The 25,588-nt window shown below is 48.7% G+C and overlaps 1 protein-coding gene across 1 annotated transcript in view; it reads left to right on the top strand.

Moving 5' to 3' along the window:
- Nucleotides 1-605: 605 nt before the first annotated feature.
- PICK1 (protein interacting with PRKCA 1) overlaps nt 606-25,588 on the top strand; it is a 168,843-nt gene continuing 143,860 nt past the window's right edge. The window contains exon 1 of the mRNA XM_069737099.1: nt 606-727. The gene's annotated coding sequence lies outside the window, so the exon portion shown is untranslated. The remainder of the gene's footprint in view (nt 728-25,588) is intronic.

Below are 25,588 nucleotides of genomic sequence, written 5' to 3' on the forward strand. Positions count from 1 at the left end.
CCATCCACTATGCTGTAACATCTGGACGCTGCAGCTGTACGCAGTGGTTTCTGACCATGGAAACATACCCTAAGGCGATCAAGATCAGCAATTGGCAGCACCTGTCCACTGCAACCAAAGCGCTGCCGTCTATTGACTGCAGGAGAATCCGCATGTGATCACTGAACCATGTGGGGTCACCGTGTCCAATACACTGTATGGGGAACTTTCTGTTTTCGAGACGCGAGCTATAGACATGCTGCAGTCTGGAGAGACATACACCACATGTCCGTCTCCACGGGTGAGCCGCAGGCGTCTCTAGATGTATAGTTAGAAGGGGATTTCTGGAAATCCCATCCATTATGCTCTAAGATCTGGACAGGGTGGATGCTGCAAAAGTACTAAGTGTCCAGCCCGCAGCGTTTACTGATCTTGGGCACATTACAGTTGGAAGGCATTCAAGTAACAACCCTCCCATAATCAGATACTGAGGGGTTTCCAGTAGATCTGCTGATTGCTATGTGACCACTATCTAGATACTTCTGTAATATTTCCTCACTAAACAGCCCTGAGGGACAGCAGGTCGCAGACTATTGCACACGGCAGCAGAGCTCTCGCGCGCCTGCGCAGTACGTGCCTCCACTTCCTGACAATGAGACTGTTATTCACAGCAGAGACCTGTGGAAAGTATACGCGTCACCAGTAGCTGCTGCAACGTCAGATCCCTTGGCGCATGCGTGGTGTTGAGGTGAGTCCCGGCAGGTGCGGATGCTCGGCAGCAGTGATTATGTGTTTCTATAATGAGCCCGTGTTGTCCGGCAGTGGCGCGGGCCGCTCACTCCTTGATGCCGGTCTGGTCCATTCGTTTCTGTCACATTTGTGGCGCGGTTGTGTAGTCAGTAATCCGCAGATAAGGTGGCAGTGCCCGGTGTATGGGCGCTGTGCTGTGGGACGGGACCTCCCACAGCTGTCCCTAATGTCAGCTGCCGGGAAAGACCATTTTACTTGTTTCGTGGGTGTTTGCCAGTCACAGTGTCCATACAGAATGTACCAATGTGGGCTGCATCCTGGGTATTGATGGGTCTGATGTATATGGCGGCATTGGACCACTGATGGTCGGGGGAGAGGACGATCCATTATCTGATTTGTGTGCCCATCACTCTGTTCCCCCAGAGATACGCCGCCAGCAGCAGGGGAGTCTGTTATCGCCTCTAATAGAGAACACATGTGTTCCTGTGTGTGGGAGCGTTGCCCGACGCAGCACCGATCGGCCGCCAAACCACCCGACGCAGCACCGATCGGCCGCCAAACCACCCGACGCGGCACCGATCGGCCGCCAAACCACCCGACGCGGCACCGATCGGCCGCCAAACCACCCGATGCGGCACCGATCGGCCGCCAAACCACCCGACGCGGCATTGGTTGGCCGCCAAACCACCCGACGTGGCATCGGTCGGCCGCCAAACCACCCGACGCGGCACCGATCGCCCGACAAACCACCCGATGTAGCACCGATCCCCTCTAAACCACCCGACGTTACACCGATCGGCCGCTAACCAGCAGACGCAGCACTGATTGTAACCCTGTTGCCATGTAGTCCTCCATATTCTTGAGCTCTGTATAACCCCACCCCACCACTGATTGGCAGCTTTCTGCCTATGCACAGTGTACGTAGAAAACTACTAATTGTAATGTGAAGGAGGGTTCGTAGTCCATCCAGTTAGGCCACGTGCCCACTCTGTTTATTATCTCAGTATCTGTAAGCAAACACCAGGAGTGGGTGATAAATACAGAAGTGGTGATATCTTTCTATTATACTTTTCCTTTGATTGTTCCTCTGCTTGGGTTTGGCTTATAAATAGTGAGGAACTCCCCAAATACTCAGTGTGCATGTGGCCTTAAAGGGAACCTGTCAGCAGTTTTGGCCGCTATAAGGCTACGTTCACACTAGCAGTATTTGGTCATTATTTCACATCATATTTGTAAGCCAAAACCAGGAGTGGGTGATAAATACAGAAGGGGTGCATATGTTTCTATTATACTTTTTGTCTGATTGTTCCACTCCTGGTTTTGGCTTACAAACACTGATGTAAAATACTGAACATGTGAATATGGCCTAAGATGCCGCCACAGCCTTTCAGAGCTTATCTCCAGCATTCTGTAATGCTGTATATAAGCCCCTGATCCGACTGGAAAGATAAGAAAAACAGGTTTTATTATACTCCCCTGCGGGGCGGTCCGGTTGGATGGGTGTCGCAGGTCTGGGTCTGGCGCCTTCCATCTTCTTGTGACGCCGCCCTCCTGCTTGTTCATGGTCCCCGGCATTGCGCTCCTGCGCAGGCGTACTTCTCTGCCGTATTGAGGGCAGAGTAAAGTACTGCAGTGCGCAGTCTCCGGGAAAAGCCAGAGAGGCCCAGCGCCTGCGCACTGCAGTACTTTGCTCTGCCCTCAACAGGGAATATAAGTACGCCTGCGCAGGAGCGCGATGCCGGGGAGCGATAAAGAAGCAACCCGGGCCTGCGACACCTATCTGACCGGACCGCCTCCTCCGGGTGAGTATAATAAAACTTATTTTTCTTATCTTTCAGGTCGGATCAGGGGATTATCTATAACATTATAGAATTCTATAGGTAAGCCCTGAAAGGCCGTGGCTGTATCTTATATCGGCCAAACCTGGTGACAGATTCCCTTTAAGTACCAAGTAATGTGCATTTATAAGCCGATTTTCTAAAATGACCTGTTCTTGATATGGCCATTTTGGAAAGTTGTTTACTGGCCTGGTAGTGGAGAATTGGAGGAACACGGTGGACCCCTGCTTTTGGGCCTGCTGTATTCATGAGGAGAGGTTGCTGCCCACCCGCCGCTCTCCTGAGTGACTGCTGTCCGCTATACTCCGGTGGCTGTCACTCAGCACTAAAGGTACCGTCACACATAGCGACGCTGCAGCGATACCGACAACGATCCGGATCGCTGCAGCGTCGCTGTTTGGTCGCTGGAGAGCTGTCACACAGACAGCTCTCCAGCGACCAACGATCCCGAGGTCCCCGGTAACCAGGGTAAACATCGGGTAACTAAGCGCAGGGCCGCGCTTAGTAACCCGATGTTTACCCTGGTTACCATCCTAAAAAGTAAAAAAACAAACGATACATACTTACCTTCTGCTGTCTGTCCTCGGCGCTCTGCTTCTCTGGTCTGGCTGTGAGCGCCGGGCAGCCAGAAAGCAGAGCGGTGACGTCACCGCTCTGCTTTCCGGCTGACCGACGCTCACAGCCAGAGCAGGAGGAGAGCAGAGCACAGCGCTGGAGGACAGACGGCTGTAGGTAAGTATGTAGTGTTTGTTTTTTTACTTTTAGGATGGTAACCAGGGTAAACATCGGGTTACTAAGCGCGGCCCTGCGCTTAGTTACCCGATGTTTACCCTGGTTGCCAGCAAAGACATCGCTGAATCGCTGTCACACACGCCGATTCAGCGATGTCTACGGGGAGTCCAGCGACGAAATAAAGTTCTGGACTTTCTTCCCCGACCAGCGATCTCCCAGCAGGGGCCTGATCGCTGCTGCCTGTCACACTGGACGATATCGCTAGCGAGGACGCTGCAACGTCACGGATCGCTAGCGATATCGTCTAGTGTGACAGTACCTTAAGGAGACACAGATTTTGTTACATACTGTTCACCAATATTTTTCCCAGCCCTATGAAGATACATTTAGAAAAACGCCACATTAAAAAAAGGGGTTAACCCGTTACCGACATCAGCCATACGATCTAGCACAGTGAGGTATCAGGTTACAGAGCATGTTAAAGGGGCTCGCAGGGCTCAAGATACATTTCTTCAGTCACTTTGTGACCATGTGGAATGTGCACACTTTAAAGATTCCCCTCTATTTCCAGTGGACGTTGGTGGTGTAGACTCGCACGCTTACGTCACCTGCCGTCTAGACTCTCTTCCTCTTCTCTCGATCATTGAGCCACTACACAAATCACTCATTGCACACTGTCAGGATTCAGACATCAGCACTCTGATTAGAAGTGGCTGCAGATATTTCTCTTGAGCCTGGAAAACCCCTTGAAAGAATGCTCCACCGCTGCACAACCCCAGCTTCATCACCTCAACACCTAAACTAAAGACGGCAATGCCAGCGCCGCTGTTCCCGGAGAGTGACGCCACTTGTCTCGTACCGGTGCAGACAATCAGCAGCCTCTCCTCAGCTGTAGCTCATTAATATTCTGTCAGGGTGGAATATTTCCATTTTATGCCTTCAATTTCACCCCCCTAACGTCCAAGGTCTGAAACTATTTTCTTTCAAACCTGTATGAAAGCTGTTTTTTTTGTGTGGGACAACCATTTATTTTAAAATGTGCTGGAAAAAATCCAATTGCACTGAAATGGAGGAAAAAAGAATGCAATTTTGACATTGTTCTTGGCGTGTTTTTTTTTTTTAATGACATTCATTGTGCGCCAAAGAATGATTAGGCAACATAACTCTTTAAGGTCATTAAATATATCTGTATTATTGATGAGTGAGCGTGCTTGTCACTGCTCGTTACTCGCCGAGTATTTTTGAATGCTCATATGCAAGCTCGAGTCCCAGCCCCGCATGTTTGGTGGTTCTTCGGCTGGTTTCACATTTGCGTTTTTTGACGCTGCGTTTTTGCGCAAAAAAAGCATGCGTTTTTTCCCCTATACTTAACATTAAAAACGCATGCGTTTTTTTTGCATGCGTTTTGCCGTGTTTTGCTGCCGCATGCGTCTTTTGTATGCATGCGTTGTGTTGCAGAAATGCAACGTAGTAATTTTTAGCGGCGCTTTTTTGCCGCAAAGAAGCGCATGCGTTTTTTGCGGCGAAAAAAATGTATTGCTGTCTATGTAAATGCATGCGTTTTTAACGCAAAAAAAAACCAAGAAAACACACTGATAAGCCACTCCACACCATAAAATTGATAAAGGGATCCTAACCCTGACCCTAAAGGGATCCTAACCCTAACCATAACCCTTAGGGTTAGGATCCCTTAGGGTTAGGGTTAGGATCCCTTAGGGTTAGGATCCCTTAGGGGTAGGGTTAGGGTTAGGATCCCTTAGGGTTAGGATCCCTTAGGGTTAGGGGTTGGGTTAGGGGTAGGGTTAGGGGTTGGGTTAGGGGTAGGGTTAGGGTTAGGATCCCTAGGGTTACTAGGGATCCAAACCCTAACCCTAGCTGTTTTTGTTAATAGTGAGTTTTCTTGTTGATTTTGATGATTGGCAGCTGTCACACACTTCTCATCATGCGTTTAAATAACGCAAACGCATGAAAAAACGCTTGTAAATGCGTCAAAACGCCGCGTTTGTATTAAAACATGCAAAACGTTTTTTCACCAAATGCGTTTGCGTTTAAAACGCTGCGTTTTTAAACGCAAATGTGAAACCAGCCTTAGCTAGTAAACGTGCGGATTGCTTGCCATTCATTGTAAGGCTATGTGCACACGTAAGAAAAGAGGTGCAGATTTTTCTGCACAAAATCCGCATCTCCTGGCAGAATCCGCAGCTGCGGTTTTAGTGCGTTTTTTGTGCGGAATTGATGCGGATTTTCTGCAGTTTTTACCACTGCGGATTTCTATTAATGGAGGGGTGCAGAAATGCTGCAGAACTGCACAAAAGAAGCGACATGGACTTCTTTGAAATCTGCAGCGTTTCTGCGTGGATTTTTCTGCACCATGTGAACAGCTTTTTTTTTTTTTCACATTGATTTACATTGTACTGTAAATCACAGTGCGGATCTGCAGCGTTTCTGCGCAGAAAAAAAACACTGCAGATCTGCACTAAATCTGCATCGTGTGCACACAGCCTTGGGTATATTTCCACAGTCAGTAAACGCTGCTGGTTTGACGCCGCATAAATCCGAATTGTCAAACCTGCAGCATCCAGATGTTACACCATAGTGGATGGGATTTCAAGAAATCCCATATCCATTATGCGTTAAAAGACGCCTGCGGCTCCCTGCCTAAACGAACATGCGGCAAATTTTTCCAGACCACAGCATGTCTATTTATGTTGCGGAGATGCTCAGTCTCCGCAGCATAAATTTCCAATACACTATCATTAGCTGCTGTATTATTTTTATAGTCACATGCGTAGTAAGTACAGAAACGCAGCTTACTACACATGTACTAATTTAAATAATATCTTATCTTGTTTCAGCCGGAAGTTCACGTCCACTGTAGTTCTCGCGATGACTGAGCTGACCGCGAGAACTACCGTCCCACGTGACCGCCAGGGTTATCTCCGGTCACTAGCAAAGTTCTCACGGTCAGCTGATTGTGAAAACTGCAGTGCGGGTGACCACCAGAGACCGCGTTATCTCCAGTAATCATCTACAAGCTCTGCTTGTCTGGATGTCAGGCTGGATGGTGGCATAATGCCACCATTCAGCCAAAGGCATTCAGATGTAGCAGAGCTGGACTCGTGGTGGGACACTCGGTAAGTGGACTACGGTGAGCCTGCATCAAAGCTGGGAGATGTCAGCTGTTTTGAACAGCTGACATGTGCCCGCAATAGGCGCGGGCGGAATCGCCATTCGCCTGCGCCTATTAACTAGTTAAATGTCGCTGTCAAACTTTGATAGCAGCATTTAACAAGCAATTCCGGCCATAAATGCGCGCGCCGGTGACCCCGTCACGTGATCGGGGTCATTGGTGCGTCAGCATGGCAACCAGAGGTCTCCGCGAGACCTCTATGGTTGATGCCAGATTGCTATGAGTGCCACCCTGTGATCGGCTCTCATAGCAATGTAGTAATTCTACTACATAGAGGCGATCTGAGCATCGCCTCTATGTAGTAGAGGCAATCGAGTTATGGCAGCTTCTAGCTATTGGAGGCTATTGAAGCATGCCATAATGAAATAAAAAATGTGAAAAAAAATATAAAAGTTTAAATCACCCCCCTTTTGCCCCATTCAAAATAAAACAATTTAAAAATATCATATTTGGTATTACCGCATTCAGAATCGCCTGATGTATCAATAAAAAAAAGGATTAACCTGATTGCTAAACGGCGTAGCGAGAAAAAAAATCAAAACTCCAGAATTGTTTTTTTTCGCCACGACATTGCATTAAAGTGCAATAATGGTCGAGCAAATGAACGTATCTGCACCAAAATGCTATCATTAACACTGTCAGCTCGGCACGCAAAAAATAAGCGCCCACCGAACCCCAGATCACGAAAAATAGAGACTCTACAGGTAACGGAAAAACTCATAAAGCCTAACAAAAAACAAGTGTGGGATTGCACTTTTTTTTGCAATTTCACTTGTAATTGGTCTTGTTCAAAAGAACATCTTGTCCCGCAAAAAATTAGCCTTCACATGGCCATATTGATGGAAAAATTAAAAAGTAATGGCTCTGGGAAGGAGGGAAGTGAAAAACGAAAATGCATAACCGAAAACAGCTTTGGGGGTTAAGGGTTAATATTTCAACCGCAACAGTGTATATTAGGGCTAATTATAATCAATACTAATACTGCTGTTAGCAGCACTTAGGCAGAGATTGTGCCAAAGGCTCATACTCACCTGCGAGAAACTCCGTTGAGTCTCGCATGTTAATACCCGGCGCTGCTGCTGGCACTCAGGAGCTGAGCGTGCTGCTGCATGTATTCCTATGCAGCCGCACGCTCCGATCTGAGTGCCGGGTGCAGTGTCGGGTATTAATATGCGAGACTCATCCGAGTTTTTCGCAGGTGAGTATGAGCCCAAAGGGATAGTGTAGGACAGGATGGGGTTAATTACATGACCCTTCTGCTGCAACTCACACCAAAAGCCCTTCTCAAGATTAATATTATTATTTTTGCACTTACCGTAATCCTGCAAATTGTTCTGAGCAGGGAAATATTACACACTATACTGCACCATTTATGCATCAAAAGCTTACAGCCAGACTTGGTTGGTTGGCAATAGCATCACTATATTGCTACTGCAGTGTAATAAGTCCATCTGAGGGGGGCATATTTTCCTGTGATACTAATGCTGTGAAGTTTTTTCAACAGATATATCATACGTAATTTAATATGGGCAAGGTTCATGGTAAGGGACAGGGAAGTGGGCGTGATGGTGAGAGCAGAAGCCATCGGCAAAGTGAAACCGTGCCTGCGTTGGGAGCACAACAAACACACACATCATGTCGACCAGGCTTCCTGTCCAACTTTGTAGGGGGGCGCGAAGCACCACTCTTGTAGCCAGACCTTTGTGATAATGCTTCCAGTTATTTCACCAACACCACTCTGTCTTCCACATGGTCCAGTCTTAGAAGCCGTGCTTCTGGACCACATAATCCTCACCTTTATCTTCCATCCTCCCACCATGCTGAGTGCCGGGAGACAAGTAATCCCACACTTGGACAATCCGAAGAGCTGCTCACATTTCCATTCATAAATGCCCTCTTTCCCTGCCCGTTTCAAGCAGAACATGAGATTGCATGTAGATATTTGAGCACAAGAAGGCGACAGTGGAAAAATGGAATTATTGTCACAAAAGGTAGATGATGATGATACACAATTGCAAAGTGATGTTAAGTCAGGAGGAGGACCAGGGGACAGAAGTGGAAGATGAGGTGGTGGACGATGAACTCACTGACCCAACCTGGGAAGGTGACATGCTGAGGGGAAGAGAACCGCAGCACCACAACAGGCAAAAAGAGGCAGTGGGGTGGCCAGAGAGACAAGGCGGGCAAGTCCTCCCCAGAGCACCAACACAGATGAAGTTCACAGGCCAAGATTTAGGTGTTCCCGAGTTTTTTTAAAGACTGTCCAGTTAACCCAGAAAAGGCTATTTACAACATCTGCCCTGCCAGCATCAGCAGGGGCAGCACAACTACCAGCCTGACCATCGCCATCATCCTCAGGCACATGACAGCAAAGCACCCGACTAGTTTTGCGGAGTGCCAGGGTCCACAAACAGTGTTTGTGGGTGACAGCACTGCCTCTTCCTGTTCTACGTGCCTGCCAATCCTGTCAATATTGCTGTTTAGGTTTGTGGAGACAGAAGCTTTCTGCAACTTCATGGGGGTGACCATCCCTTGGTACAATGCACATGTCCCATAGCATCAGCTGTGCTACCAACACTTTTATGGAGAAGATCCACTTAACCACGGACACCTGGACAAGTGCTTGTGGCCAGGGATGCTATATCTCCCAGCACACTGGGTGAACATTGTGAAAGCTGCAACCCAGTTGGACCTTGTGACTGAAAACGTGCTACCGACCTCAAGGATTGCGGGCCCTGGTTCAATCAGGTTTTCCCCCACCTTCTACAACAGTTCCTGCACCTCTTTCTCCATATCCGTAACGTCAACATCAGCTGCAAGCTGGAAGTACTGCAGCACTGCCTCTGCCAAGCGGCAACAGGCTCTACTGAAGCTAATCTGTTGAGGGGACAAACTGCAAAAGGCTGTAGAGTTGTTGAAAAGTCTAACAGACCAGACTGATCTGTGGCTCTCGCCACTGAACCTACAACTAGGCATGGTTGTGTTTGACAATTGCTGTAACCTGGTGGTAGCTCTGAAGCTTGGCAACCTCACACATACCATGCTTGGCCCACATGCTCAACTTAGTGGTTCTGCGGTTTCTCAAAACCTACCCAGATCTGCCTGAGATATTGTGAAAGCACGTCGTGTATGTGTGCCCTTTTCTGTGATCGGCTACAGCTGCTGTCCTGGCAGTGCTGCAACAGTGTTTGCAACTTCCACCTTACGGACTGGTGTGTGATATGACCACACATTGGAACCCAACATTACATATGTTGGCAAGGCTTTGTGAGTATCAGAGGGCAGTAGTTGAATACCAGCTACAACATGCCTTGCGGTATTCTGGTCAGTCTTCTCACATAAGAGCTGATGAGTGGGCATGGATGTCTGACATCTGTGTGGGTCTCTCAGACTCAGAGGACTTGACCAAGATGGTGATCGGTAATAACGCAATGATCAGCTTTACCATACTGCCTCTCAGTCTACTGAAACATTCGGTGCTCACAAATAGGAGACTTTACAGGCAAAGCAAGTTGAGATTTAGCAAGAAACTACAGGGTGATGATACTCCTTAACATGCCCAGACTCATCTCATCTTCTAAACGTGGTTTGGGTGATAATGAGGAGAAATAGGAGCTGATTGCCTGCGCTACAGACAGTACTACCCACACCACCTTCATCCCGTCTGTTCAGCATGGAAGGCCTAAAGACTGGGAGGAGGACGACAACATGGACAGTCATCCTCTTGGTGGGGACAGGGAAATCTTGGCTGTTGACAGTCTTACACACATGGCTGAGTTTATGGTTCTCTGCCTTTCCAGTGATCCTCACGTGTTGTATGTATTTTGGCCAACACTAATTACTAATTGGTCACCTTTCTAGACCCTTGTGAAAAGGAGAACTTTCCATCTCTCCTTCCTGTGGTGGAAAAGTCTACTAAAATGTTGCAGTACCAGAAGGTCATAGTTGAAGAATTATTTTAAAAAAATGCCATCTGACAAAGGTGGCGGCAGAGATCATGCTTCCTTGGACAACCAAGGAGTAGAAACAAGGGAGACAGACATCAGATGCAGGGCATCACTCTCAAAGGTCTGGAACAGTTTTCTCAAACCCTCCCAGCACCCAGGCCCTTATGCATGGGGTACTCTTGACAAGGAGGGAAAAGTTTTGGAAGATGCCGAAGGAGTACCTTGCTGACTGTGATTCCTCTGTGCCTTACAATTATTGGGTATCCAAGCTAGACATGTGACGTAAAATGTCTCTCCACAGCTTGGAGGTCCTAGCCTGCCCTGTCGCTAGCGTTTTGTCATAGCGGGTTTTTAGTTCTGCCAGGGTATTATAACTGATAAGTACTTCTGCTTGTCAAATAAAAATGCTGACTCTTATCAAAATGAACAAGGACTGGATTGACTTAGACTTATCAACACCACTGGATGACCGTAGCGGAACAAACTCAAATTCAGTTGTTTTGACTTTTTTTCTTGTCTATTCCCATGCACCTCTTCCCACCCAAACATGGGTATACGCTTCAGGATTTAGTTTTTTTGTATCCTCCTTTTCCTTCACCATATCAACAGAGTGATCATGCTACCTTCGCTATAAATTTTTAAGGGTGTTTATGATATAAATACACGCATTACCAATCTAGGAGACCCAGTCCTTAATAATGGGAAAAAAAGTTTTCAAAGGCCCTCCACTACGTCTCTTCAAAGGGATATTGGAGTTCCTCCTTCTAATTTTTGGCATCCCTTGCTCTTAGTGCATACACTTTACCATTCTAGGAGACCCACTCCTTAGTATTGGAAAAAAATGCTTTTCTGAGGCTCCACCTTCTAGTTGAGGGAACATTTTTGGAAACCAAAAGAGCCGGTGGGTTCTATTAGTATTTGATGGAGTGCCTTGTTGTAGAACACTAATTATACACGTGTGTTAAGCTCGCAATGATTTAGCCTTCCCTGCAGGAAAAATGATAGAAAGTTTAGAAGGTGGTAAAAAACAACCATGGAGTTTGCTTAAAAGTAGGTTTAAGGAATAGTGCACAGAATCAGGGAGATTGTAGTGTTTATCTGGAGGTAAGTATGTTAAATAAAGTGTTACTAAGAATATGTTTATATCAGAAGAAAGAAGTTTCCGGTAATCATGATCCTTGTTGTTTGGAGTCACAAGGTGGTATATTTATGCATATTGCTAGCAAACAATAAATGAATCAATCCCCAGAATGCACACTGTCACCAGCCTAATGGTATCAGCAGTCCGACCCAACAAAAAGGGGGTACTGAGTGGAAACAACTCCCCCCTGCAGGACGGGGGCAGAGCTACACCCAAACCAACCAAATGTGAGCTCAGAAAACCATGCCCACAAGCCGGGCAGTGTTTATATGGGGCTAAGGCAAAAAAAGAGATAATATTAGAAGGCCCAGAACAGTGATATATATAGTATGGAAATGAATAACCATAAATCCATAAGGGATGTTAATCATAATATACACATGCATCACGTCTAGGACATAAATATTAAAGGGAACCTGTCACCCCTAAAATCGACGATGAGCTAAGCCCACCGGAATCAGGGGCTTATCTACAGCATTCTGAAATGCTGTAGATAAGCCCCTGATGTATCCTGAAAGATAAAAAAAGAGGTTATATTATACTCACCCTGGGACGGTCCCTGTTGTGAATTCTGTTATCGAACTCCCTCCTGTGGTCATGAATGGTACTTCGGCGAGTTCTGTCCATGGACTCCCTCTGGTGGCTGTGAGTGGAGCTGCTGCTTCTGAGGTTCCTTCCACAGGTGACGTAGTTTATTCTTTGGCTGGCTGCTCTATTTAACTCCACTCAGATCGTTACTCCATGCCAGCTGTCAATGTTCTTGTACTGGTTCAGTTCGCTCTTGGATCTTTCGGGTGACCTGTCTACTCCAGCAGAAGCTAAGTCCCTGCTAGTTTATTATTTGTTCTTTGTTTTCTTGTCCAGCTTGCTATCATGATTTTGCCTTGCTAGCTGGAAGCTCTGGGCTGCAGAGTGGCACCTCCGCACCGTGAGTCGGTGCGGAGGTCTTTTTGCACACTCTGCGTGGTCTTTTGTAGTTTTTTGTGCTGACCGCAAAGATACCTTTCCTATCCTCAGTCTGTTTAGTTAGTCTGGCCTCCCTTTGCTGAAACTTGTTTCATTCCTGTGTTTGTGACTTTCATCTTAACTCAGTCAGTATATGTGGGGGGCTGCCTTTTCCTTTGGGGAATTTCTCTGAGACAAGGTAGGCTTTTTCTTCTCTAGGGCTAGTTAGCTCTTAGGCTGTGAAGAGGCGTCTAGGCCGAGTTAGGTACGCTCCACGGCTATTTCTAGTGTGTGTGATAGGATTAGAGGTTGCGGTCAGCAGAGCTCCCACTTCCCAGAGCTTGTTCTGTGTTAGTTTAACCATCAGGTCGTTCCAGGTGCTCCTAACCACCAGGTCCATAACAGTACAGCTGGCCCAAAGTATTAATGCATCTCAATAGAGGGATAAGAGAAGTTCTGAGACCATTTTTTTTTCTCTGCAGTGTGTTTTGTCTTTCTATTCCCCTTAACCTCTGGGTGGTTCAGGACACTGGTGTAGATATGGACATTCAAGGTCTGTCCTCTTGTGTGGATCATCTCACTGCAAGGGTACAAAACATTCAAGATTTTGTGGTTCAGAATCCGATGTTAGAGCCTAGAATTCCAATTCCTGATTTGTTTTCTGGGGATAGATCTAAGTTCCTGAATTTCAAAAATAATTGTAAACTGTTTCTTGCTTTGAAACCCCGCTCCTCTGGTGACCCCGTTCAACAAGTAAAAATCATTATTTCTTTGTTGCGTGGTGACCCTCAAGACTGTGCATTTTCCCTTGCGCCAGGAGATCCTGCATTGCGTGATGTAGATGCGTTTTTTCTGGCGCTTGGAATGCTTTATGATGAACCAAATTCAGTGGATCAGGCAGAGAAAATCTTGCTGGCTTTGTGTCAGGGTCAGGATGAAGCGGAGGTATATTGTCAGAAGTTTAGAAAGTGGTCTGTGCTTACTCAGTGGAATGAGTGTGCCCTGGCGGCAATTTTCAGAAAGGGTCTTTCTGAAACCCTTAAGGATGTCATGGTGGGATTTCCCACGCCTGCTGGTCTGAATGAGTCTATGTCCTTGGCCATTCAGATCGATCGGCGCTTGCGGGAGCGCAAAGCTGTGCACCATTTGGCGGTATTCTCTGAGCATAGGCCTGAGCCTATGCAATGTGATAGGACTTTGACCAGAGCTGAACGGCAAGAACACAGACGTCGAAATGGGCTGTGTTTTTACTGTGGTGATTCCACTCATGCTATCTCCGAGTGTCCTAAGCGCACTAAGCGGTTCGCTTGGTCTGCCACCATTGGTACGGTACAGTCGAAATTTCTTTTATCCGTTACTCTGATTTGCTCTCTGTCGTCCTATTCTGTTATGGCATTTGTGGATTCAGGCGCTGCCTGAATTTGATGGACTTGGAGTTTGCCAGGCGCTGTGGTTTTTTCTTGGAGCCCTTGCAGTATCCTATTCCATTGAGAGGAATTGATGCTACGCCTTTGGCCAAGAATAAGCCTCAGTACTGGACTCAATTGACCATGTGCATGGCTCCTGCACATCAGGAGGATATTCGCTTTTTGGTGTTGCATAATCTGCATGATGTGGTCGTTTTGGGGTTGCCATGGCTACAGGTCCATAATCCAGTATTGGATTGGAAATCTATGTCTGTGTCCAGCTGGGGTTGTCAAGGGGTACATGGTGATGTTCTATTGCTGTCAATTTCGCCTTCCACTCCTTCTGAAGTCCCTGAATTTTTGTCAGATTACCGGGATGTATTTGATGAGCCCAAATCCAGTGCCCTACCTCCTCATAGGGATTGCGATTGTGCTATTAATTTGATTCCTGGTAGTAAGTTTCCTAAGGGCCGACTGTTCAATTTATCTGTGCCAGAGCACGCCGCTATGTGGAGTTATATAAAGGAATCCTTGGAGAAAGGTCATATTCGCCCGTCGTCATCACCGTTGGGAGCAGGGTTCTTTTTTGTGGCCAAGAAGGATGGCTCTTTGAGACCTTGTATTGATTACCGCCTTCTTAATAAGATCACAGTCAAATTTCAGTACCCTTTGCCGCTGCTGTCTGATTTGTTTGCTCTGATTTAGGGGGCTAGTTGGTTCACCAAAATAGTTCTTCGAGGGGCGTATAATCTTGTGCGTATTAAACAGGGCGATGAATGGAAAACAGCATTTAATACGCCCGAGGGCCATTTTGAGTACCTGGTTATGCCATTCGGGCTTTCTAATGCTCCATCTGTATTTCAGTCCTTTATGCATGACATCTTCCGAGAGTACCTGGATAGATTCATGATTGTATATTTGGATGATATTTTGGTCTTTTCGGATGATTGGGAGTCTCATGTAAAGCAGGTCAGAATGGTGTTCCAGGTCCTTCGTGCGAATTCCTTGTTTGTGAAGGGGTCAAAGTGTCTCTTTGGAGTTCAGAAGGTTTCATTTTTGGGTTTCATTTTTCCCCTTCTTCTATCGAGATGGACCCTGTTAAAGTTCAGGCCATTTATGATTGGACTCAGCCGACATCTGTGAAGAGCCTGCAGAAGTTCCTGGGCTTTGCTAATTTTTACCATCGCTTCATCGTTAATTTTTCTAGTGTGGCTAAACCGTTGACTGATTTGACCAAGAAAGGTGCTGATGTGGTCAATTGGTCCTCTGCGGCTGTAGAGGCTTTTCAGGAGTTGAAGCGTCGTTTTTCTTCTGCCCCTGTGTTGTGCCAGCCAGATGTTTCGCTCCCATTTCAGGTCGAGGTTGATGCTTCTGAGATTGGAGCACGGGCTGTTTTGTCACAAAGAAGTTCTGATGGCTCGGTGATGAAACCATGTGCCTTCTTTTCTAGAAAGTTCTCGCCTGCTGAGCGCAATTATGATGTTGGCAATCGAGAGTTGTTGGCCATGAAGTGGGCATTCGAGGAGTGGCGACATTGGCTTGAGGGAGCCAAGCATCGCGTGGTGGTCTTGACGGATCACAAGAATTTGACTTATCTCGAGTCTGCCAAATGGTTGAATCCTAGACAGGCTCGATGGTCGCTGTTTTTCTCCCGTTTTGATTTTGTGGTTTCGTACCTTCCGGGCTCTAAGAATGTGAAGGCTGATGCCCTGTCTAGGAGCTTTGTGCCTGACTCTCCGGGTGTTCCTGAGCCGGCGGGTATTCTCAAAGAGGGGGTAATTTTGTCTGCCATCTCCCCTGATTTGCGGCGGGTGCTGCAGAAGTTTCAGGCTGAGAGACCTGACCGTTGTCCAGCGGAGAAACTGTTTGTCCCTGATAGATGGACTAGTAGAGTTATCTCTGAGGTTCATTGTTCGGTGTTGGCTGGTCATCCTGGAATCTTTGGTACCAGAGATTTGGTGGCTAGATCCTTTTGGTGGCCTTCTTTGTCACGGGATGTGCGTTCTTTTGTGCAGTCCTGTGGGACTTGTGCTCGGGCTAAGCCCTGCTGTTCTCGTGCCAGTGGGTTGCTTTTGCCCTTGCCGGTCCCGAAGAGGCCCTGGACGCATATTTCCATGGATTTTATTTCAGATCTCCCTGTCTCTCAAAGGATGTCGGTCATTTGGGTGGTTTGTAAACGCTTCTCTAAGGTTGGCCATTTGGTACCCTTGTCTAAATTGCCTTCCTCCTCTGATTTGGTGCCATTGTTTTTCCAGCATGTGGTTCGTTTGCATGGCATTCCGGAGAACATCGTCTCGGACAGAGGTTCCCAGTTTGTTTCGAGGTTTTGGCGGTCCTTTTGTGCTAAGATGGGCATTGATTTGTCTTTTTCTTCGGCTTTCCATCCTCAGACAAATGGCCAAACTGAACGAACTAATCAGACTTTGGAAACATATCTGAGATGCTTTGTTTCTGCTGATCAGGATGATTGGGTGTCCTTCTTGCCTTTGGCTGAGTTCGTACTTAATAATCGGGCCAGCTCGGCTACTTTGGTTTCGCCGTTTTTCTGTAATTTTGGTTTCCATCCTCGTTTCTCTTCAGGGCAGGTGGAGCCTTCGGACTGTCCTGGTGTGGATACTGTGGTGGACAGGTTGCAGCAGATTTGGACTCATGTGGTGGACAATTTGACATTGTCCCAGGAGAAGGCTCAACGTTTCGCTAACCGCTGGCGCTGTGTTGGTCCCCGACTTCGTGTTGGGGATTTGGTTTGGTTGTCGTCTCGTTATGTTCCTATGAAGGTTTCCTCTCCTAAGTTTAAGCCTCGTTTCATTGGTCCGTATAAGATTTCTGAAGTTCTCAATCCTGTGTCATTTCGTTTGACCCTTCCAGCTTCTTTTGCCATCCATAATGTGTTCCATAGGTCGTTATTGCGGAGATACGTGGCGCCTATGGTTCCCTCCGTTGATCCTCCTGCCCCGGTGTTGGTCGAGGGGGAGTTGGAGTATGTGGTGGAAAAGATTTTGGATTCTCGTATTTCGAGACGGAAACTCCAGTACCTGGTCAAATGGAAGGGTTATGGTCAGGAAGATAATTCCTGGGTTTTTGCCTCTGATGTTCACGCTGCCGATCTAGTTCGTGCCTTTCATTTGGCTCGTCCTAATCGGCCTGGGGGCTCTGGTGAGGGTTCGGTGACCCCTCCTCAAGGGGTGGTACTGTTGTGAATTCTGTTATCGAACTCCCTCCTGTGGTCATGAATGATACTTCGGCGAGTTCTGTCCATGGACTCCCTCTGGTGGCTGTGAGTGGAGCTACTGCTTCTGAGGTTCCTTCCACAGGTGACCTAGTTTATTCTTTGGCTGGCTGCTCTATTTAACTCCACTCAGATCGTTACTCCATGCAAGCTGTCAATGTTCTTGTACTGGTTCAGTTCGCTCTTGGATCTTTCGGGTGACCTGTCTACTCCAGCAGAAGCTAAGCCCCTGCTAGTTATTATTTGTTCTTTGTTTTCTTGTCCAGCTTGCTATCATGATTTTGCCTTGCTAGCTGGAAGCTCTGGGCTGCAGAGTGGCACCTCCGCACCGTGAGTCGGTGCGCAGGTCTTTTTGCACACTCTGTGTGGTCTTTTGTATTTTTTTGTGCTGACCGCAAAGATACCTTTCCTATCCTCAGTCTGTTTAGTTAGTCTGGCCTCCCTTTGCTGAAACTTGTTTCATTCCTGTGTTTGTGACTTTCATCTTAACTCACAGTCAATATATGTGGGGGGCTGCCTTTTCCTTTGGGGAATTTCTCTGAGGCAAGGTAGGCTTTATTTTCTTCTCTAGGGCTAGTTAGCTCTTAGGCTGTGAAGAGGCGTCTAGGCCGAGTTAGGTATGCTCCATGGCTATTTCTAGTGTGTGTGATAGGATTAGGGGTTGCGGTCAGCAGAGCTCTCACTTCCCAGAGCTTGTTCTGTGTTAGTTTATCCATCAGGTCGTTCCAGGTGCTCCTAACCACCAGGTCCATAACAGGTCCCGCTGCGGTGGGCGTCGCGCAGGGGCGGATTATCAGAGGGTCAGTATGGGCGTTAGCCCAGGGCCCAGTGGTCTGGGGGGGCCTTGGGCTACCGCAGATTAACCCTCTGATAATCCTCTGTGACTGCCCGCCGGGCGGCGTTTGTGTGCCCCCGGACCCGGTGGGCAGAGAGAGGGAGCCCGCATTGGGCCCCTTCTCATCTGCTCATCGGGCCCCTTCCGGCGCTGCGGCGGTTTCCTATTGATGTGCGGGCGCGCGCCCGCACATCAATAGTTAACAACAGCCGCCAGCCAATTGGAGGCTGGCGTCTGATGTCGGCCGCAGCGCACACGTCGCCGGCGTCTGACGTCATTGTCAGTCGCCGGCGAGTGTGCGCTGCTGCAGGGAGCTCACCGCCTGGAGCGCGGACAGGTGAGGAGACTGCTTGTTTTTTTTTTTTTTCTTGTTTTTTTTGGATCAGTTACCGGTGGACACACTGGGGGGCAATGCTGGAGACACTGGGGCAGATTGGAGGACACACTGGGGGCAATGCTGGAGACAGTAGGGCAGATTGGACGACACACTGGGGGGCAATGCTGGAGACACTGGGGCAGATTGGAGGACACACTAAGGGCAATGCTGGAGACAGTGAGACAGATTGGAGGACACACTGGGGGCAATGCTGGAGACGGGCAGATTGGAGGACACTGGGGGGGCAATGCTGGAGGACACAGTGGGGCAGATTGCTGGAGACAGTGGGGCAGATTGCTGGAGACAGTGGGGCAGATTGCTGGAGACAGTGGGGCAGATTGCTGGAGACAGTGGGGCAGATTGCTGGAGACAGTGGGGCAGATTGCTGGAGACAGTGGGGCAGAATGCTGGAGACAGTAAGGCAGATTGGAGGACACACTGGGGGGGGGCAATGCTGGAGACACTGGGGCAGATTGGAGGACACTGGGGGCAATGCTGGAGACAGTGGGGCAGACCGGAGGACACACTGGGGGACAATGCTGGAGACACTAGGGCAGATTGGAGGACACACTGGGGGCAATGCTGGAGACAGTGGGGCAATGCTGGAGACAGTGGGGCAGATTGCTGGCGGACACACTGGGGGGCAATGCTGGAGGACACTGGGGGCAATGCTGGAGACAGTGGGGCAGATTGCTGGAGACAGTGGGGCAGATTGCTGGAGACAGTGGGGCAGATTGCTGGAGACAGTGGGGCAGATTGCTGGAGACAGTGGGACAGATTGGAGGACACACTGCGGGCAATGCTGGAGACAGTGGGGCAGACTGGAGGACACTCTGGGGGGGGCAATGCTGGAGACACTGGGGCAGATTGGAGGACACACTGGGGGCAATGCTGGAGACAGTGGGGCAGATTGCTGGAGACAGTGGGGCAGATTGCTGGAGACAGTGGGGCAGATTGCTGGAGACAGTGGGGCAGATTGCTGGAGGACACACTGGGGGCAGATTGCTGGAGGACACACTGGGGGCAGATTGCTGGAGGACACACTGGGGGCAGATTGCTGGAGACACTGGGGGCAGATTGCTGGAGGACACACTGGGGGCAGATTGCTGGAGGACACACTGGGGGCAGATTGCCGGAGGACACACTGGGGGCAGATTGCTGGAGACACTGGGGGCAGATTGCTGGAGACACTGGGGCAGATTGCGGGAGACACTGGGGCAGATTGCTGGAGACACTGGGGCAGATTGCTGGAGACACTGGTGCAGATTGCTGGAGACACTGGGGCAGATGATTGCTGGACACACTGGGGCAATGCTGGATACACTGGGGCAGATGATTGCTGGACACACTGGGGCAATGCTGGAGACACTGGGCCAGATTGCTGGACACACTGGTGGTAATATGCTGGATACACTGGGGCAGATTGGAGGACACACTGGGGGCAATGCTGGAGACAGTGGGGCAATGCTGGAGACAGTGGGGCAGATTGCTGGAGGACACACTGGGGGGCAATGCTGGAGGACACTGGGGGCAATGCTGGAGACAGTGGGGCAGATTGCTGGAGACAGTGGGGCAGATTGCTGGAGACAGTGGGGCAGATTGCTGGAGACAGTGGGGCAGATTGCTGGAGACAGTGGGACAGATTGGAGGACACACTGGGGGCAATGCTGGAGACAGTGGGGCAGACTGGAGGACACTCTGGGGGGGGCAATGCTGGAGACACTGGGGCAGATTGGAGGACACACTGGGGGCAATGCTGGAGACAGTGGGGCAGATTGCTGGAGACAGTGGGGCAGATTGCTGGAGACAGTGGGGCAGATTGCTGGAGACAGTGGGGCAGATTGCTGGAGACAGTGGGGCAGATTGCTGGAGACAGTGGGGCAGATTGCTGGAGGACACACTGGGGGCAGATTGCTGGAGGACACACTGGGGGCAGATTGCTGGAGGACACACTGGGGGCAGATTGCTGGAGACACTGGGGGCAGATTGCTGGAGGACACACTGGGGGCAGATTGCTGGAGGACACACTGGGGGCAGATTGCCGGAGGACACACTGGGGGCAGATTGCTGGAGACACTGGGGGCAGATTGCTGGAGACACTGGGGCAGATTGCGGGAGACACTGGGGCAGATTGCTGGAGACACTGGGGCAGATTGCTGGAGACACTGGGGCAGATTGCTGGAGACACTGGGGCAGATGATTGCTGGACACACTGGGGCAATGCTGGATACACTGGGGCAGATGATTGCTGGACACACTGGGGCAATGCTGGAGACACTGGGCCAGATTGCTGGACACACTGGTGGTAATATGCTGGATACACTGGGGCAGATTGCTGGACACACTGTCTGGGGGCAATATGCTAGACATACTGGGGCAGATTGCTGGACACACTGGGGGTAATATGCTGGACACACTGGGGGTAATATGCTGGACACACTGGGGGCAGGACTGGAGGCATGGGCAGAATGTAGACACGGGGCATGATTGGAGACATGGGGCAGGATTGGATCATGGGGCAGGATGGATACGATGGAGACAGATGGGGCAGGATGGGGAGATCATATGGTGTAGAATGGATGCTCATGAGTGCAGGATGGGAGAACATATGGCTGGAGCCAGGAATGAGATAAACGGAGCCAGGGTGGGGAATATTATTACCATAGGGGCTAATTAAGGGATATTATTACTGCAGTGATGTATTTATTTTATTTTTTGAGTATACTGTTTTAAATGGGGGGGCGGTCCTGTTATTGTGCAGAGTGACACTATATCGCCTTTTTATCTTCATGTGGTGTAATGTAGAAGTTGTGAAAAATTAAGTAATGTGTTCTGCAAGTGGAGCTCGAGATAACTGTGTTATTTCCTGCAGAAACGAGTCCTGGCTGGAAGAAATTATGGCAGTCTGTGCTGGATGAAAGATGAAGGAGTTCACCTAGAGACATCACTGGTGAGTCAGTGTTACCTATACACTGACACTATACACTGTATACTATATACAAAGGTCCTGTGTACAATGTCACCAGTGATCACTGTATTACCTCTACACAGACACTGCATACTAAGTACAGATCTCCTGTGAATACTGGCACTTATGGTGATAGTATTGTGTTTTTTGTTTTTTTTATTACTGATCAGTATTGTAGTACTCAGTCACTATGTGGTGGTAATATGTGGTCTGGAAATGGTGTTGTGGTATTTGTCCCTTGTATGTGCTATTTGGTCACCAAGTGGTAATTTGTGGTCTTGACATGGTGCGGTGGTATTTGTTCCTTGTATGTGATATTATTCGATCACTGTGGTTGTAATTTGTGGTCTGGTCACGGTGCGGTGGTATTTGTTCCTTGTATGTGATATTATTGGTCAAGATATACCTAAATTGTATTGCAGATTTTAACAAATATTTAATAGGTTACAGTAGAGTAGGGCCCGGCCATTTTTCTGGAATAATCTGGTTCGGGTATATCATGACCCCCGTCTCATGACCCCCGTCACATGACCGGGGGGGCCCACAGTGTGTGAACAGCCCGGGGCCCTGGCTACCCTTAATCCACCTCTGGCGTCGCGGTCCGGTCCTGGGCCTCCCATCTTCTTACGATGACTTCCTCTTCTTGTCTTCACGCTCCGGCGCAGGCGTACTTTGTCTGCCCTGTTGAGGGCAGAGCAAAGTACTACAGTGCACAGGCGCCGGGAAAGGTCAGAGAGGCCCGACGCCTGCACACCGTATTAGGATTCAGTGAGAGAAACCCAAGTAGTGGACCCTCTGGGTCACGGCTACAGAGCCTCCGACGACTAGTGGACCAGATAGAGCCACCCCCTATACAGGTAGTGTTAGGAACAGGCCCAAGGAGGATGAAACCACAACTGTCGGAGCCAAAGGGGCGCCTAAGGACTGGGCTATGGAAGAGGAGAAGACGAGATGAAGTCAAGACCTCAGTGGAGACAGAAACAGCAGAGGCACAGGAGTGGCTAGGATGGCAGAGACATTGGAGTGGCAGGGACGGCAGAGACACAGGGACGGCAGAGACACAGTACCGGCAGGGACGGCAGAGACACGGGACTGACGGATGGCAGAAACACGGGACTGGCAGGGTTGGCAGAGATACAGGACTGGCAGGGATGGCAGAGACACGGGACTGGCAGGGATGGCAGAGACACAGGACTGGCAGGGACGGCAGAGACACGGGACTGGCAGGGACGGCAGAAACACAGGACTGGCAGGGTCAGCAGAGACACGGGACTGGCAGGGACGACCTGAAACCAAAGCAGTCACAGTGGAGAGAACAGAGACAGGGAGCCAAGGAACCTAAAGAAGCGCCAGCAAAAAACTAGCGACGACCATAGACACTAAGGCGTCTTACCTGGGAAGATGCAGGGAAGAAATACCCGACGGGTGCCGCCATAATGGAGGCGGAGCCACCGGGTCACGACCTCCCAGAAGCCCCAGCGGTGAGAGTAGCGCGACTGCGCATGCGCGGACCACTGAAGGGACGATCACCAGAGAATCCAGACGGAGAGGAGCGAGGAGGAGCGTGGCGGCGTAACAGTATCCCCTCTCTTACTCCCCCTCCCTCTAGAACTGGAAAGGAACTTCCTCAAAATAAGAGGAGCGTTCATATTCTCTAGAGGTTCCCAAGATCTCAGGACCGAAACCCTTCCAATCAATCAAATAAATGATTCTACCTCTAACAGTTTTCTTGGCGAGAATATCCTTAATTTCAAAAGAATCATCAGAAGCACTGGGTAGAGCAGAGCGAGACAGCGCAGAATGAAAATGATTAAAAATTGCAGGTTTGAGAAGAGACACATGGAAAGAATTGGAAATGGGTAATGAAGTAGGCAACTTTAACTTGTAGGCTACATCATTAATACGGCTAGAAACCTCAAAGGGACCGATATAACGTGGACCTAACTTTTGAGAGGGAATCTTGAGTCTGATGTAGCGTGAGTATAGCCAGACTTTGTCGCCAGGATGATACGGAGGAACATCTAAATGCCTTTTATCAGCATATTTTTTCATTCTGTTACTAGCCTTTTCAAGCGCCTCTTTAGTCTCTTGCCAAATTTTGGAAAATTCCAAGGACAAGAAATCTGCCGCCGGTACACCTGAGGTGGAGAGAACAGGGAGAGGAATGCCGGAATGTTGCCCAAAAACAATAAAAAAAAGGAGACTTAGACAAAGATTCACTAGTGTGATTATTATAGGCAAATTCTGCCCAGGGAAGAAGAGACACCCAGTCGTTATGATGAGCATTGGTAAAATGGCGAAGCTAAGACGTGAGAATTTGATTTACACGCTCCACTTGACCGTTGGACTGAGGATGGTATGCGGAGGAGAAATCCAGCGATACTTTCATAAGTCCACAAAGGGACCTCCAAAAACAAGAGGTAAACTGAACTCTTCGGTCGGACACATTATGCTGAGGGAATCCATGAAGTAGAAAGACTTGATGTAAAAAGATCTTCGCTAGGTCAGGAGCAGAAGGTAAACCAGGCAAAGAGATGAAGTGAGCCATTTTGGAAAATCTATCCACCACCACCAAAATAACGGTGCAATTTGAGGACTGTGGTAAATCGGTGATAAAGTCTCAAGTCATCAAGTGACGGCAAGTCAAGTGATAAAGTCACTACATGTATTGTGTCCTGCTGTCTCAACTGAGTTAGATTGATTGCTAACGAGAGGGGGAAAAAAAAGTGAGATCTAAGAGCTAGCCTTCTATAAATGTAGACATACTTTGGGGATGCATTCGTGCAGGGGTGCATTCGTGCACTATTATTCATGTACATTTATTCAAAGTTCTTTTTCTAAGTACTCGCAGTTATAACATGGCAGTTAGACAGGGCAGGAGACAGGTAAGACAATCTAAATCTATTCCCTGTTCATTTGGAACAGAACAAATATTCACAATATGTATTTGTATATTCTATATCCTGGCTGCCGCATTCACTCACATTCACCGCCCTTGCTCTGTTCACATTGCTTAACAGCACAGATCCATTCAGTCCCACCATCCAACACAAGAGACTCTCACAAATCACTTAACCATCTGCTCACTCTTTCTATCCTCCTTCTCCTAGTCGCTGGAGACATCTCTCCCAACCCCGGCCCCCCATGTTATAGCCAGTCAAACCTCCCAGCTGCTACACTCAGAAACACCTCTAACCTTATTAATATTCCATGCATGCCTTCTGTCTTTTTCAATTGTGCCTTTTGGAATTCTCGCTCTGTGTGTAATATACTCTCCTTCATCCATGACTTCTTCCTTTCTAATTCTCTTAATCTCCTGGCTCTTACTGAAACCTGGATCCAGCAGTCAGACACCACCACTGCTGCTGCTCTTTCATATGGTGGACTACACTTTTCTCATACCCCAAGATCGGACAACAGAGCAGGTGGAGGCGTTGGTCTGCTCCTTTCACCCAAATGTACCTTCCAAGTTATCCCCCAAGCACCCTCGCTTGTCTTCCCTTCCTTTGAGGTCCATGCTGTCAGATTCTACATCCCCTTCTCCATGCGAGTGGCGGTGGTGTATCGTCCTCCCGGCCCCTCTCATCAGTTCCTGGATCACTTTGCAACCTGGCTTCCACACTTTCTCTCCTGTGACACCCCCACCCTCATCATGGGTGATTTCAACATCCCCATTGCTTCTCTCCATCTGCTTCTCTCCTTTTATCTCTAATATCCTCTTTCAGCCTCTCGCAGCATACTAACTCTCCAACGCATGAAGATGGAAACTCCCTCGACTTGGTCTTCTCCCGGCTTTGCTCAGTGGATGATTTCACAAACTCCCCTCTCCCGCTCTCTGTCCACACCCTTCTATCATTCTCTATCAAGAACTGCCATCCCGCTCAGGTCACTCCCACTTTCCACACTTATAGAAACATACAGGCCATTAACACCCAGAAACTTCTGAAGAACTTGCAGTCCTCATTGGCCCCAATCTCCTCCATCTCATGTCCTGATTCTGCTCTGAAGCATTACAATGAAACCCTGCAAAGTGCCCTGGATGAAGCTGCACCTCCTATACATAGAAGAACTCAGCACAGACGGCGACAACCGTGGCACACCCTGCAAACACGTTTCCTGCAGCGGTGCTCCAGGTGCGCCGAACGTCTGTGGAGAAAATCTAATCTACTGAAGATTTCATCCATTATAAGTTCATGCTAAAAACATACAACTCTGCCCTTCAGCTTTCCAAACAAACCTATTTCAATACCCT

Source organism: Ranitomeya imitator, chromosome 8 (genome assembly GCF_032444005.1).
Source record: "Ranitomeya imitator isolate aRanImi1 chromosome 8, aRanImi1.pri, whole genome shotgun sequence".
In the NCBI taxonomy this organism is placed as follows: domain Eukaryota; kingdom Metazoa; phylum Chordata; class Amphibia; order Anura; family Dendrobatidae; genus Ranitomeya; species Ranitomeya imitator.